At 42.3% G+C, this 14,232-nt stretch overlaps 1 pseudogene; it reads left to right on the plus strand.

Moving 5' to 3' along the window:
- LOC115798510 (uncharacterized) overlaps window positions 1-14,232 on the plus strand; it is a 198,229-nt pseudogene that overhangs the window by 147,934 nt on the left and 36,063 nt on the right.

A 14,232-nucleotide genomic window follows, 5' to 3' on the forward strand; every position in this document is an offset into this window, starting at 1 on the left:
AGCTGAACAATTATAAGATTATTAACTTATGAGTACTACCAGCATTTCACCTTAGACAGACAGTTCTGCTATATCATCCAGGTTGTTTGTTTTTTTTTCTGTGTGAAATATCTCTCCTCTCTCTGCACTCTTCCCCGTCCCCTCCCAAACACAGAGTTTTTCACCAACAGAAATGCCTGGTGGTGCAAACAAGTGAAGAAGATGAGATAAGGGAACATCTGTGGATGCACAGTTACATTAAGCTTTGATTGAAAAAAAAGAAAAAAAAAAAGTCCAGTCAGTCAGCTCCATGTGTCATCCATTTTTCCTGCAGCCCGAATGGAAGTTTGTCAACTATAGGATGAATTTCACGTGCCGTATCAAAGTAAAGTAAGCCTGGTATGCAACCTTCGCTCTTGGCAGAGACTATTTCCAAAAGAAGGTCCCCTAGATCACGTAGCAGATTGGGGTCTTATTTGTGATTCTGGGAAAATATTCCAGCTTATCAAAGAGAGCCCTTTCCAAGGCTTCGGGAGAGCTGTAACACTCTTGCAACCTCTCCCACACTTTAGCAAGTCCAAATGAAGGATTATTGAAGTGCGCAGCTCTGAGGCATTTTGCATGTTGCAAGGATTCGTCACCTAACCATTTGTTCAACAGGTCGAGCTCCTGTCGAGCTGTTAAGTACAGTTGAGCTCAAAGGTTTACATACCCCGTCAGAATTTTTGCTTTCTTGGACTTTTTTCAGAGAATATGAATGATAACACAAAAACATCTTTTCCACTCATGCTTAGTGGTTTAGTGCATGGTAGCGGCTGATGCACTTTGACACCCTGGGATAGCTGAGGGACACCAAGATTCCCATGGCTCTGAGGTAGGGAGGCATAGGGTGTGATACTCGGAGCACATGTGTCACTCACCAGCTTGGGTTGAAAATATGTGGAAGTCACTGGCATGTCAGGAGGTTTTGCATCTTCTTTTGGAGTTGTTTTTAAACCTGTGTTTGGTCTTTCACATACTGGTATATTGTGAGTTATCATACCTCTGACAAAGATCTCCACTAATGCATCCTGACTCCATTTCACTTGCTGCAGCCTAATAGACATTGTCTTCAGCAAGGGCAGTCTCTGCATCTCATTCTTGATGAAGCGCATCCAAAGTGGCCTCAAGACGTGTTTCTTCTACTTTGAGCTGTGCTTACTTAAATCTCACTTCAATTTCTTTCTGAGCAAAGGCTGCTTTTGCTCGTGCCGCTTCTGCCTTGGCCCATGCATTAAGTGCACCAATGCTGGCCAATGACTTATTAGAGACCTTTGATGATTTTGATGCGTGGGTACGGACTGACACGGCATAATCTCCTAGCTGAGACATGTCTGGGTTCTAGGTGTGACTGGCGTGTGTATCCTGAGATTTTGTTGCAGTGGATTAATGTCTTTTCACTGTTCTGCTCTCACTTTTCAACCTGAATACAGCTAAGCAGACAAACTCCTCGACAAATGACAGGTGTATGGTCTTCTTTATTGAGACCTTTCCCGTCAAATGGTGACAGAGTGAAACTGTAACAAATTATAAAATGCAGTCTTTCAGATTCTTGCTTGCATTATGAATATTACACTTTCAAATACTTCTGAACATATAGAAAATCAAAATATGAGCTGCATATTCATTACAAAAGGCAAACCAAGGTGCAAAGATGCAAATCAAAAATCACATAGCATCACTATGTGAGCACGAAATCGATGTAAACATTACAGTAACTGTGATTATCCTAAACATTTCTAAACCAAAAGTAACCATATTGGATGAAGATGTGCTAAACAGTGACATTACTTACAGACAGTGCTTTCCGTAAAGCAACAAAGAAGGATGGATGGATGAAGATTCAAGCACATCTAAATCATCTGTCTTTCTATCCAGCATAACTGACTATCTAACATCCGTTTCCAGCTTGCTGGCTAACTTGGATTATTTCTATTGGCTGTGACAACACACATAAAATGAACACCAAAACAATAGCACCTCCTGATGGCGGGAGGTAACATCCACCAGAACATAAAGCTTGGATGCTCAGAGACCTTCTCTGTTGCAAGTGTTGGTTATTTGGGGATGCAAAACTGTAGCAAAGCACATTTAATTGATTATAATTCTCTAATATCAATTTAATAAAGGGGAAATTAGATTAAAAGATTGCTGAGCTATTGCCCATTACTTTGACCACTGTTGACACCATCATCCATCAGCACAACCCTATGCTATATATGTTATATCTCTTCAGCCTGAGTCACTGTAACCTGTCAGAATGAAGCTGGGAAGCTCTGTCCTCCTCTCTTCAACTAGAAGACTGTGACCTGACAGAGCTAGACCTGAGTAACAACAACCTGCAGGTTTCAGGATTGAAGCTGCTGCTTCCTAGATAAATAACTCAGGGGCAGGCTGGATGGTGTAGGAGTCTAGTAATATGCAAATTCAAATAAAAAAAAACAAACAAATTCACTCCAGGCAAAAACTACCAAGAAAAAGTCACAGTTTGGTAGATCTGTCACTGAAATATGATGTGTGTAATTAATAACCCTACATAAACATTTCTGTCATTTATTTCAGGCTTTATATTCATGTAATTGAATTAATGTTACTGGCCTATTATGGGTTAAACTGTAATATGAATTATTATTCAGGAAAAAAACAAACATTTGAGAGGAACCTGTGTATTCTGTGTATAAACTGGCTTGGCTTGGCTTGGCTATTCAGACTCAGAGCTTTAGCTGTGAAGCAGACCTCTAATGTGGTCCTCCTCCTCCTCCTCCTCCTCCTCCTCATCATCATCATCATCATCATCATCATCATCATCATCATCATCATCATCATCATCATCATCATCATCATCATCATCAGTCTGTCACTCATCTGCATCTCATCCACTCTGCTTCACTCCCAGCAGCTGAAAACAGTTAGACAGCTGCAGCACAAGGTTCAGTTAGCTTTGCTCAACAATAGAAAGAAATGTGCTCCAAAGAGATACTTTTACTTTCTTACTATGAGTACATTTCACAGCCTGTACTTTTACTTGAGTAAAAGTGAGAAAGTACAGGCAACTCTGGTAGAGGTTCTTTAACCACTTTTTAACACAAGTACTTTTAAGAAAAGAATGTCAGTACTTTTGCAAATGCAATGAACTTTGCTGCATTGAAGAGAGTTGTGAGTTGTGGAGTATTAATTGTTACCTTATGATTGGACCTGTGAATTACAGTGTGAAAAAACAGTATAAGCCATGTCTCCACTTCAACACTATTTCTGTCCAATATTATATTTCACTTAAGCCCCTTACAAAGCTACAGTGGACAATTTATGTGTTCTCCAATGATCTGCAATATTGGAAAATTTGGTATTGAACTGATACAGTACCAAACACAACACAACTTTTAAAGGAACCTTCTGTACTTATATCATATAGAGGAGATGTTCAGCCATCAGTTTGTGTCCTGAAGCTCTGCTTACTTGTGTTATGCAGCAGGACAATGATCCAAAACACACCAGCAAGTCCACCTCTGATTGGCTAAAACAAAGTCCAGCTGAGATGCTTTGGCATGAGCTTAAACAGGCCGTTCATGCTGGAAAACCCTCCAATGTGGCTGAATTTAAAAAATTCTGTAAAGAAGAGTGGACCAAAATTCCTCCACAGTGATGTGAGAGACTTGTTGTCAGTTATCACAAACACTTTATTGTTGCCAAGGGTGACACAACCAGTTATTTGTCAGGGTTCTTGCTGTGGCCGGCAAGGCAGAGGACCCCAATGCAGGACTCGAAGACAAGAGCTAACTTTATACTCCAGCTTTATTAGCAAAAACGCAGAATGTAACAGAGTGTTGGTGACATTTTCTTAGGGTCTCCATGTTCCTTTTGGCTAAAGAGTCAAACCCAATTAAATCCAAAAACTCCAAAAAAATCACAGGAATGAGCAAGCTCTGGTGCAGGCTGTTTATTAGACATATTAGTTACACACAAGAGAGACAAAAACCAAGATACAGACAGTAACATAGTTGAGACTAAAATACACACACTGACAGAGAGAAGAAGAGAAGAGGGAAACACAGAGACAGAGAAAGATGCAGAAGCAGGAAGAAAAAGAGGACAGAAAAGAGAAAGGCCAGAAGTGAGAAATAAGAAGAGAGCCCAGACAAAGAGCGGGCTGCTGTTTATATCGTAAAGATGGTAACTGCACACTTGCTTTTGACCCCTCCTAATTTACATAAAGTCTTAAGCCATGAAACTTGAACCCCAACCAATCGTTGGCTATATTACACCTATTCTAAAGTCACATGTTTAAGGCGTACACATCACATGGGTAACTCTTGGTTTATGACAATTTGAACAGGTGTCACAATGATGAATCCTCTTTCCCTTAAGCATATGCTAAGATAGCACCCCAGTATCATCCCACACAGCCAGGTTTCATCTCCTCCCCTTAACTCATATCACAGAAATGCAGGAGAGGCCTAAGGAAATCCATATTTGGAACATACCTGTCATAAGGCTTTGCTGAAATACAATCATGGGGTTACAAAAGTCATGTGAAGCAGATAAGGTCTGTGTCTCAATAAAGCCACAAAAGCATATGAGCGCATATAACAGACCTTTCCCACACCCCAGTAATCTAAAAACATGCAGTGCTCATTAACTCAGTGTGTGTGTGTGACTACAGATCCAAGATGGTGCCATTGTGTGTGGCTTGCCGTGTTTCTCTGTCTCTATTGTTGTTAGTTTTCCTATTCACTGTGTAACATTTCTAAGGTTTGCCTTACTACTACATATATATGATCACCAAGCCCTTTTAAATATTTTACATGATGTGAATGGACAATGGGAAACACTGCAACCTTTCCAGGCTTTCATTCCTCCTTACCTGCGACGCCCTCCTATCATCTTACCTCGTACTACTCACCACCGCAGAAGACGGGGCAAGAGACGTGGACAACTCGTGAAACTTTGGGCTCATCTGGCCCTGTTCTCAGGCCACTCCCCCTATTCTTCTTTCTTCAGGATTCCCCAACAATTCTGTCACTACGATGTACGCCATCCTATTTGCTCTGATACCAATACCAAATATTGATTTGTAACTATCAATTTAAGATTAACCTGCCCACAAGTAGCAGTCCAATTAAATTAAAGTGTAAATCAATCAGTTTTGTATTTTTCACCTCCATGGAACTTTTTTTTTGTTTTTGCTGCCTGCAAATTCCACATTAACTTTGTCAAAAAGTTACAGTGATACTTGCTTAAGAAACCTAATCCTTTACTACTTGCTTTCTTATTGTCTTTTCAGACTGAGTCTCTGTAACCTCTCAGAGAGAAGCTATAAAACTCTGTCCTCAGTTCTCTGCTCCCAGTCCTCTAGTGTGACAGAGCTGGACCTGAGTAGCAATGACCTGAAGGACTCAGGAGTGAAAGCTTTATCTTCTGGACTGGAGAATCCACATTGTAAACTGGAAACACTCAGGTCAGCATTCTTCAAATGTTCAACAGATGACTAAAATCTGGTTTCCATTAGTGTTTAACTGATGCAGGGGTGTATGAAAGTTTGTTTCACCACTAAAAGAAAAAAATTAATCGGCATCCGTAACTCAAAATTTAAAGAAAACAATTCAGTTATGTATCTCAAATTTTCAACTTAGCTGTGCCACTCTAAAAGCTCAGAGAAAGATGGAATTTCCTTGATACTTGGTAGCAGATGACACCAATGTATGCACACTCAAAATGGGGTAGTGACAGTATCAGTGAGCTAGCAGTTTCTACCAAAACTGAACAAATTGTGATCATCTTTTTGACTGTCAATGGTCAAAATGCCTCCCAGCAAAAAACAGCAGCATAAAAGTTAAGGAATCAATGTTTTCATGTCATTCTGTTGGACAGTCATAGACTGTAACTCGAAATTTCGAGTTATGGATGGATTTGGTTTTTTTGGGTGGGGGGGGGGGGGGGGGGGGGGGGGGGGGGGTTGGCAGAAACAATCATCCATAGGACTGTGTCTGCTGTGATTTGTCAAATTATCTACACTGGCAGTTTTTTCTCTGCTCTTTTTTGAGTTTCTTTATTTGAAAGATTTCTTTCAATCATCTCCTGAGCCTTGAATCTGGACTGAAATGCTTTCAATGTTTTCCTAAACTGGCTGATGGATCTGATCAAAAAGTAAAAAACAGACAAAAGAAATGTGTTGGCTGTTGGTCACCATGGTGAAATCCTGTTTTCTGCACAGTTTGTTCTTCTTCCTCTCTCTGTGTCTGATTCTTAATGAAGTCTTTCCTCATGTGCACCTCTAAATGATGTCAGCCTCACCAGCAGCACAGTTCAGTGGAGGATGATGTTTAGCTGCCACTTTGGTTCTGCAAAGATTTGATGGGTTGTGATCAAATTAGTTTCAGATGTTCATGTTGTCCTCACAATGAAATATAAGAACTTCAACAATCAGCAGACTTTTAATTTAGTGCCATCATCTGCTCAGACTTCTAGTTTGACCAAACCTTTCATTCAAACCAAAAACCAGCAAAACTAATGACACTCCCATCAGCCTCAGTCCTACTTTATGTAGATTTGATCATCATTTTGACTTCACTGATTTTATCACTTGTAGACTTTAACATTTAGACTGACTTGTTTTTTTTTAAGTCCTGTTTCATTTTTAAAATGATTTGTTGCTGCAGTTTGTTGTCTGCATGCAGCTGCTCTGCTGTTCTCTAAGAGTATCTGTCATGTCTGCAGGCTGTCAGGCTGCCTGATCACAGAAGAAGGTTGTAAGTCTCTGGTCTCAGCTTTGAGCTCCAACCCCCCCCATCTGAGAGAGCTGGACCTGAGCTACAACCATCCAGGAGAGGCAGGAGTGAAGGTGCTGGAGCAGCTGAGACTGGAAACTCTCAGGTATGGAGAGGCCTGTTGCAGCCACAGACAGTGTCTGATAGAGGAGGAAGCTGTACTTCACTCTGGCCCTGTCTGATGACTTCATGCTGGATACGAGTGTTATCTGAACAGTCACACATAGAGGAACCTTTTTACTTTGCTTCAATCAGAAATTCTGCTTGAACAGAAACAGTACTGTAGATATCTGTACAGAATAAAATAGAATAGAACTTTATTGTCATTATACATACAACGAAATTAATCATTATACATACAATGAAATTCCATTGAGATAACCATCCAAGAGAAGGACAGACAAGACTAACGTAGAAGAGAAGGGTGTCTGCAGCCGCTGGCCCCTTAGGGTGCCGCCGCCAGTATCCTCAGTCCCCGAAAAAAGGAAACAGGCACACAGTAGAGTAGTTAGGTTAAAAAAAACAAATCCATCTGGTACGGTTCATTTTATTTCTCATTAATGTACATTCAGCACCTCATCTTGACAGAAAAATAAAAACAGAAATGTAGAAATTTTTGCAAATTTATTAAAAAAGAAAAACTGGAATTTCACATGGTCATAAGTATTCAGACCCTTTGCTATGACACTCATATTTAACTTATATGCTGTCCATTTCTTCTGATCCTCCTTGAGATGGTTCTACTCCTTCATTGGAGTCCAGCTGTGTTTAATTAAACTGATTTGACTTGATTAGGAAAGACACACACCTGTCTCCAGGCACACACCTGTCACCAGACCTCACAGCTCAGAGTGCATGTCAGAGCAAATGAGAATCATGAGGTCGAAGGAACTGCCCAAGGATCTCAGAGACAGAATTGTGGCAAGGGACAGATCTGGCCAAGGTTACAAAAGAATTTCTGCAGCACTCAGGGTTTCTCAGAGCACAGTGGCCTCCATAATCCTTAAATGGAAAAAGTTTGGGATGACCAGAACTCTTCCTAGACCTGGCCGTCCAGGAAAAACTGAGCAATCGTGGGAGAAGAGCCTTGGTGAAAGAGGTAAAGAAGAACCCAAAGTTCACTGTGGCTGGGCTCCAGAGATGCAGCAGGGAGATGGGAGAAAGTTCCACGAAGTGAACTATCACTGCCGCCCTCCACCAGTCGAGGCTTTATGGCAGAGTGGCCCGACGGAAGCTTCTCCTCAGTGCAAGACATATAAAAGCATATGAAGGACTCCCAGACTATGAGAAATTAGATTCTCTGGTCTGATGAGATGAAGATTGAACATTTTGGCAGTAATTCTAAGAGGTATGTGTGGAGAAAACCAGGCACTGCTCATCACCTGAACAATACAATCCCAACTGTGAAACATGGTGGTGGCAGCATCATGCTATGGGGGTGTTTTTCACTGGTTGCAAGTGAAGGAAAGATGAATGTGGCCACATACAGAGAGATCCTGGAAGAAAACCTCTCCCAGAGTGCTCAGGACCTCAGGTTCACCTTCCAACAAGACAATGACCCTACGCACACAGCTAAAATAACAAAGGAGTGGCTTCAGAACAACTCTGTGACCATTCTTGACTGGCCCAGTCAGAGCCCTGACCTAAACCCAATTGAGCATCTCTGGAGAGACCTGAAAATGGCCGTCCACCAACGTTCACCATCCAACCTGACCGAACTGGAGAGGATCTGCAAGGAAGAATGGCAGAGGATCCCCAAATCCAGATGTGAAAAACTTGTTGCATCATTCTCAAGAAGACTCATGGCTGTACTAGCTCAAAATGGTGCTTCTACTCAATACTGAGCAAAGGGTCTGAATACTTATGACCATGTGAAATTCCAGTTTTTCTTTTTTAATAAATTTGCAAAAATTTCTACATTTCTGTTTTTTTTTCTGTCAAGATGGGGTGCTGAATGTACATTAATGAGAAATAAAATGAACTTTTTTGATTTTAACAAATGGCTGCAATGAAACAAAGAATGAAAAATTTAAAGGGGTCTGAATACTTTCCATACCCACTGTATCTCTAAGGGAGAGGCCAGCCACCCTTCGAAGGAAACTCATTTCTGCCACTTGTATTCGCGATCTTATTCCTACCCTCACCTTGTGACCATAGGTGAGGGTAGGAACATAGATCGATCTGTAAATCGACAGCTTTGCTTTTACACTAAGCTCCCTCTTCACCACAACAGACAAGCACAGCATCCTCATCACTGCAGACGCAGCCCCGATCCATCGGTCAGTCTCCCGCTCCCTTCTCCCGTCACTCGTGAACAAGACCCGAGATACTTGAACTCCTCAACTTGGGGCAGGAACTCGTACCTAAACCAGAGAGGGCACTCCACCCTTTTCCGGCTGAGGACCATGGCCTCAGACTTAGAGGTGTTGATTCTCATGCCAGCCGCTTCACACTCAGCTGTGAACCATTCTACTGCGAGCTGGAGGCTGCCCCCTGATGAAGCCAACAGGACCACATCATCTGCAAAAAGCAGAGACAAGAGTGAGACCACCAAGGAAGAAGCCTTCCACCACCTGGCTATGCCTAGAAATTCTATCCATAAAATTTATGAACAGAATCTGTGACAAAGTGCAGCCCTGACGGAGTCCAACACCCACAGGAAACGAGTCCAACTTACTGCCGGCTACACTAACCAAGCTCTCACTGCAGTTGTACAGAGACTGAATGGCCCGCAACAGTAAGCCAGACACCCCATACTCCCACAGGAATCCCCGAGGGACATTCTCCAAGTCCACAAAGCACATGTAGACTGGTTGGGTGAACTCCCACGCACACTCGAATATCCCGATAGAATAAAGAGCTGGCCCAGCATTCCACGACCAGGTAGAAAACCGCATTGTTCCTCCTGGATCCAAGGTTCAACTAACAGGCAAATCCTCCTTTCCAGCACCCTGGCCTTACCTTACCGGGAAGGCTGAGGAGTGTGATTCCCCAAAAGATGGAGCATACCTTCCGGTCTCTCTTCTTGAAAATGGGGACCACCATCCTGGTCTGCCAATCCAGTGGCACTGCCTCAGATCTCCACGCGATGCTGCAGAGGTGTGTCACCCAAGATAGCCCTACAACATCGAGAACCTTCAGGAACTCAGGGCGAAACTTGTCCACCCCAGGGGCCCTGCCACCAAGGAGTTGTTTAACCACCTCAGTCACCTCATCCCCGGTCATCCCCCCTCGTTCCCAGACTCTGCTTCCACTACAGAAGGCATGTCAGTGGGATTCAGGAGGTCCTTGAAGTATTCCTTCCACCGTCCAACTATAGTCTCAGTTGAAGTCAGCAGCACCCCACCCGCACCATAAACCGTGTGAGTGGAGCACCGCTTTCCCCTCCTGAGTTGCCTGACGGTTTACCAGAATCACTTCGATGCCATCCAAAAGTTTTTTTCCATAGCCTCACTGATCTCCTCCCACACCCAAGTTTTTGCTTCGGCCACTGCCCGATAGCTGCATTCCGCTTGGCCTGCCGATACCTGTCAGCTGCCTCTGGAGTCCCACAAGCTAACCCAGCTCGATAAGACTCCTTCTACAGCTTGATGGCTGTGTTGGAAATTTATTGCTATTTTCATCCATCGTCCATACTTTTTCCCTCCATTAGTAGTGGATATCTGCCACTATATATATTTTTCATACACTGCCTGTACTCTTTTGCTGTTAACAGCCCCTTATACTTTCTGTACCTTCTCTCCCCCTCTGAACTATCTGAACTCTCTCCCCTTATACTGTATATACTTTTTCTCCCCTCTTTGAATTCTCTCCTTATACTGTCCATACTCCTTCTCTCCTCTGTGAACTCTTTTCCCTTTTATTGTCTATACTTTCTTTCCCCTCCTTGAACTTTCTCCCCTTATACTGGTTGTACCTTCTTACCCCGTACATTGCTTGTACTTTTTCTCTCCCTCCTCACTTGTCCTTATCAACTTCATATACTGTCTATACCCTTTCCCCCCACCATTAGCAGTGATTATCCTTCACTTCTTATGTTAAAAGGGACTGTCCCTTATTAGATCTGTACAGGTTCTACCTGTGACAGCTTCTCCGTTTCAATAGGGTCCTGGCCACACACGTCAGCGGAGTATTACCCAACTGATACTATGTGACACTACTTAAAGCTGTAGCGGGGTGACTCGCCTGGCTTCTTACCACTGATAATCCTAACGTCTGCCCCGCTTCCTCTGCACTCCGATGTCGCCAGTCAGGGAGGCTCACGCAGCTGACACCGAAGTACAGTCCCGTTAGTTGTAGTGGCTAACCCCTCTCGATCAGTGCACTTGGAAATGTGCCATATCAAAGTTTATAGGCTAGGCTGAAAGCCCAAGGGACATATGTAAATTTTAGGTGGATTCAAGACTAGTGTGACCAAAATAGAGCTAGATGTTAGAGCTTAACTTGCCTAGGCTTTTACTATCGCATGAGACTAAGTGTACCATGTATAGAGGGAAATAACTGTCAAAAGGACAACTCTTGACTCTTTTAGAGTCAAATTTTTATTATGCAGGTTCAGCTCAAGCAGTTGCGTAGCTCAAAATCAATTCTCAATCAATTCTTAAAATTCAGTAATTAATTCCAAATTCAGAATTCAGAAACAATTCTAATCAATCATAATACTAATCTCAAAACAGTTAAATTCCAGTCCAGTGACACGCAGTTTGGCTGACTCTGTGTGGATGTCTCAAAAATCCTTTAATAACATCGAAAGGAATCGGCTTTTGCCTTTAACTGGTCTTTTCTTTTTTCTTTTGTGTTTTTATTTATCTGTACGTCATACTGGACTGATAAAAAGGGATAACCAAATCCTGTACCCAGCACAGGCGAGTCAGCATGTCCTCTTCACAATATTATTGGATAATGGTCATGCTAGATTAACCTCACCCTCAGGTAAACATGGACAGTTGGATGATACTAAACTAGTTCATGTTTTAATAATACTTCTTTTAGCTGGTGACATTGAAGTAAATCCGGGGCCACAGCCAGCTGGCCCGCGGCCGCTGCCGTTTGGATTGCCAACGCTGCTCTTAGGGCTGCCATCGAAACTGCCTTGGTCTGTTCCTGTGCTTCCTCCATTTCCTCTGCTGCTCCCCGGGCCTGTTCTTGGTTTTCCGCCGCTGCTCCCTGGGCCTGTTACTGGTTTTCAGCTACTGCTCCCCGGGCCTGTTCCTGGTCTTCCGCCGCTGCTCCTCGGGCCTGTTCCTGGTCTTCCGCCGCTGCTCCCCGGGCCTGTTCCTGGTCTTCCGCCGCTGCTCCTCGGGTCTGTTCCTGGTCTTTTGCTGCTGCTCCCCGGGCCTGTTCCTGGTTTTTTGCCGCGGCTTTCCGGGCCTGCTTCGGGGCTGGCGCCGCTGCTTCCTGGGCCTGATTATGGGTTTCCGCCGGTTTGCGCGGCTCCTGGATCATTATCGCTGCTCTCCGGTCTGGCTCCTGGGCTGACTCCGCTGATCCCTGGTCTGGCTCGTGGGTTGACACTATTGCCCCCTGGTCCGGCTTCTGGGCTGACACCGTTGCTCCCCGAGCTTTCTCCTGAGCTTTCGCCGTTGCGACCAGTGCCAGCTCCGGGGTTGCCTTTGCTGCTCCCCGGGCTTGTTGACTGTTGTGATGATGCCCAGCAGTCACATCCAAAAAGGTACAGGAATCCAGTTCTTAAACGGCATAGATCCACTAAAATATTCCGGACATTAAACCAGGCTAAGGTTGTCTGGGACCTGTTATCAAAAATAAAGGGATTATTTGGCGGGCACTTGAATATCCGCAGTATGAGGCCAAAACATGAACAGCTGGAACACCTGCTTTGTAATTCCAACATTGACTTTTTAGGACTTTCGGAGACGTGGCTGTCCCACTCCTCCCCAGAGGCTGTAGTAAATATGCCCGGTTACAATGTATTTAGGAAGGATAGAGAAAGTGGGAAGGGTGGGGGAGTATTAATATATGTTAGAAATACTCTTAAGTGTACGATGATTGCATGGCCAAGTGAAATAGTTTTGGAATGTGTTGGTGTAGAGATATCACTTTCTGAAACAATGTCTTTTATAATAGTATGTATGTATAGAAAGCCCACAGCAAAAAAATGATTTCTGACCAACTTAGGATTCTTCTTGATCATTGCGATAAATATAAAGAAATTATCTTATTGGGTGATTTTAATATTAATTGGAATGTAAAGAAAGAACGAATGAATCTTAAACAAATTACTGATTATTTTAATTTAACACAAATAATAGAAAACCCGACTAGATTAACAAATCATTCTGAAACTCTCATAGATCTTTTATTTACAAATCATGCTGAGAGGATTCTTAAAACATATAATCTCATTACAGGTCTTTCTGATCATAATATTGTATTTTTCTCCCGCAAATTAAGTAAAAAACGATTCAATACTGCTAATTTTAATAATCATCATAAATTTATTCCAAAACATTTACATTCAAATCTTGAAGCTATTATAAATGAAGTAAATTGGCCCGAACTGTTTTTGGAAGATAATATTGAACTCAACTCTCAAATATTTAATTCAAAAATCACAGAACTTATGGAACCTTTTCTTAAAAGAGGGAAAGAAAATATAAGGAAAAAACAACTGCCATGGCTACCTTGACTGCCCAGCAGGGGTTCCCCAGGGCTCTATTTTGGGACCTGTTTTGTTTTCCTTGTATATAAATGACTTGCCAAATGTGTGTCAAAGTGTTCATTTCCAAATGTATGCTGATGATGCTGTTATTTTTACACCTGCAAAAAGTCCACAGGAAGCATCTTCTATCCTTACATTAGCCCTGGAGAATATACAACACTGGCTCCTTCAGTCCTCCTTACTGCTGAATGAGAAAAAAACAGTTACAATGATGTTTACAAAAAAACCTATAAAACTGGAGCGGTCTAGTGTGTTCCTGGGGGGAAAAGAGCTTGATCTTGTGCAGGATTTCAGGTACCTTGGGGTCACACTGGATCCCACACTGTCTTTTAAAAACATATAAAACTTACAGCAAGCACAATTAAATTTAATTTAAATAACTTCAAACAAATTAGACCATCAATGACAATTAATTCAGCTAAGATTTTTCTACATTCAATGATATTTTCACATATAGATTATTGCATTACATCTTGGTCACTCACTGGAGATACGTTCTTAAAACCAATAGAAATATTATTTAAAAAGGCTATAAAAATCCTTGATCAAAAGCCCTTATCATATCATCAGTGTAATATTTTGGAAAAATACAACATGCTTAATTTTGAAAATTTTATTAAATTTAAAAATAGCTGCTTAATCTATAAAGTTCTTCATGGACTAGCTCCACTTCCACTTTCTACATACATGAAATTAAGATCTGACCGAGGTTTTGGCACCAGTGCCTCTTCCAGAGGAGACCTTGAGATCCCCCTTAGAAAAACAACCTTT

This window comes from Archocentrus centrarchus, chromosome 2 (genome assembly GCF_007364275.1).
Source record: "Archocentrus centrarchus isolate MPI-CPG fArcCen1 chromosome 2, fArcCen1, whole genome shotgun sequence".
NCBI classification, from domain to species: domain Eukaryota; kingdom Metazoa; phylum Chordata; class Actinopteri; order Cichliformes; family Cichlidae; genus Archocentrus; species Archocentrus centrarchus.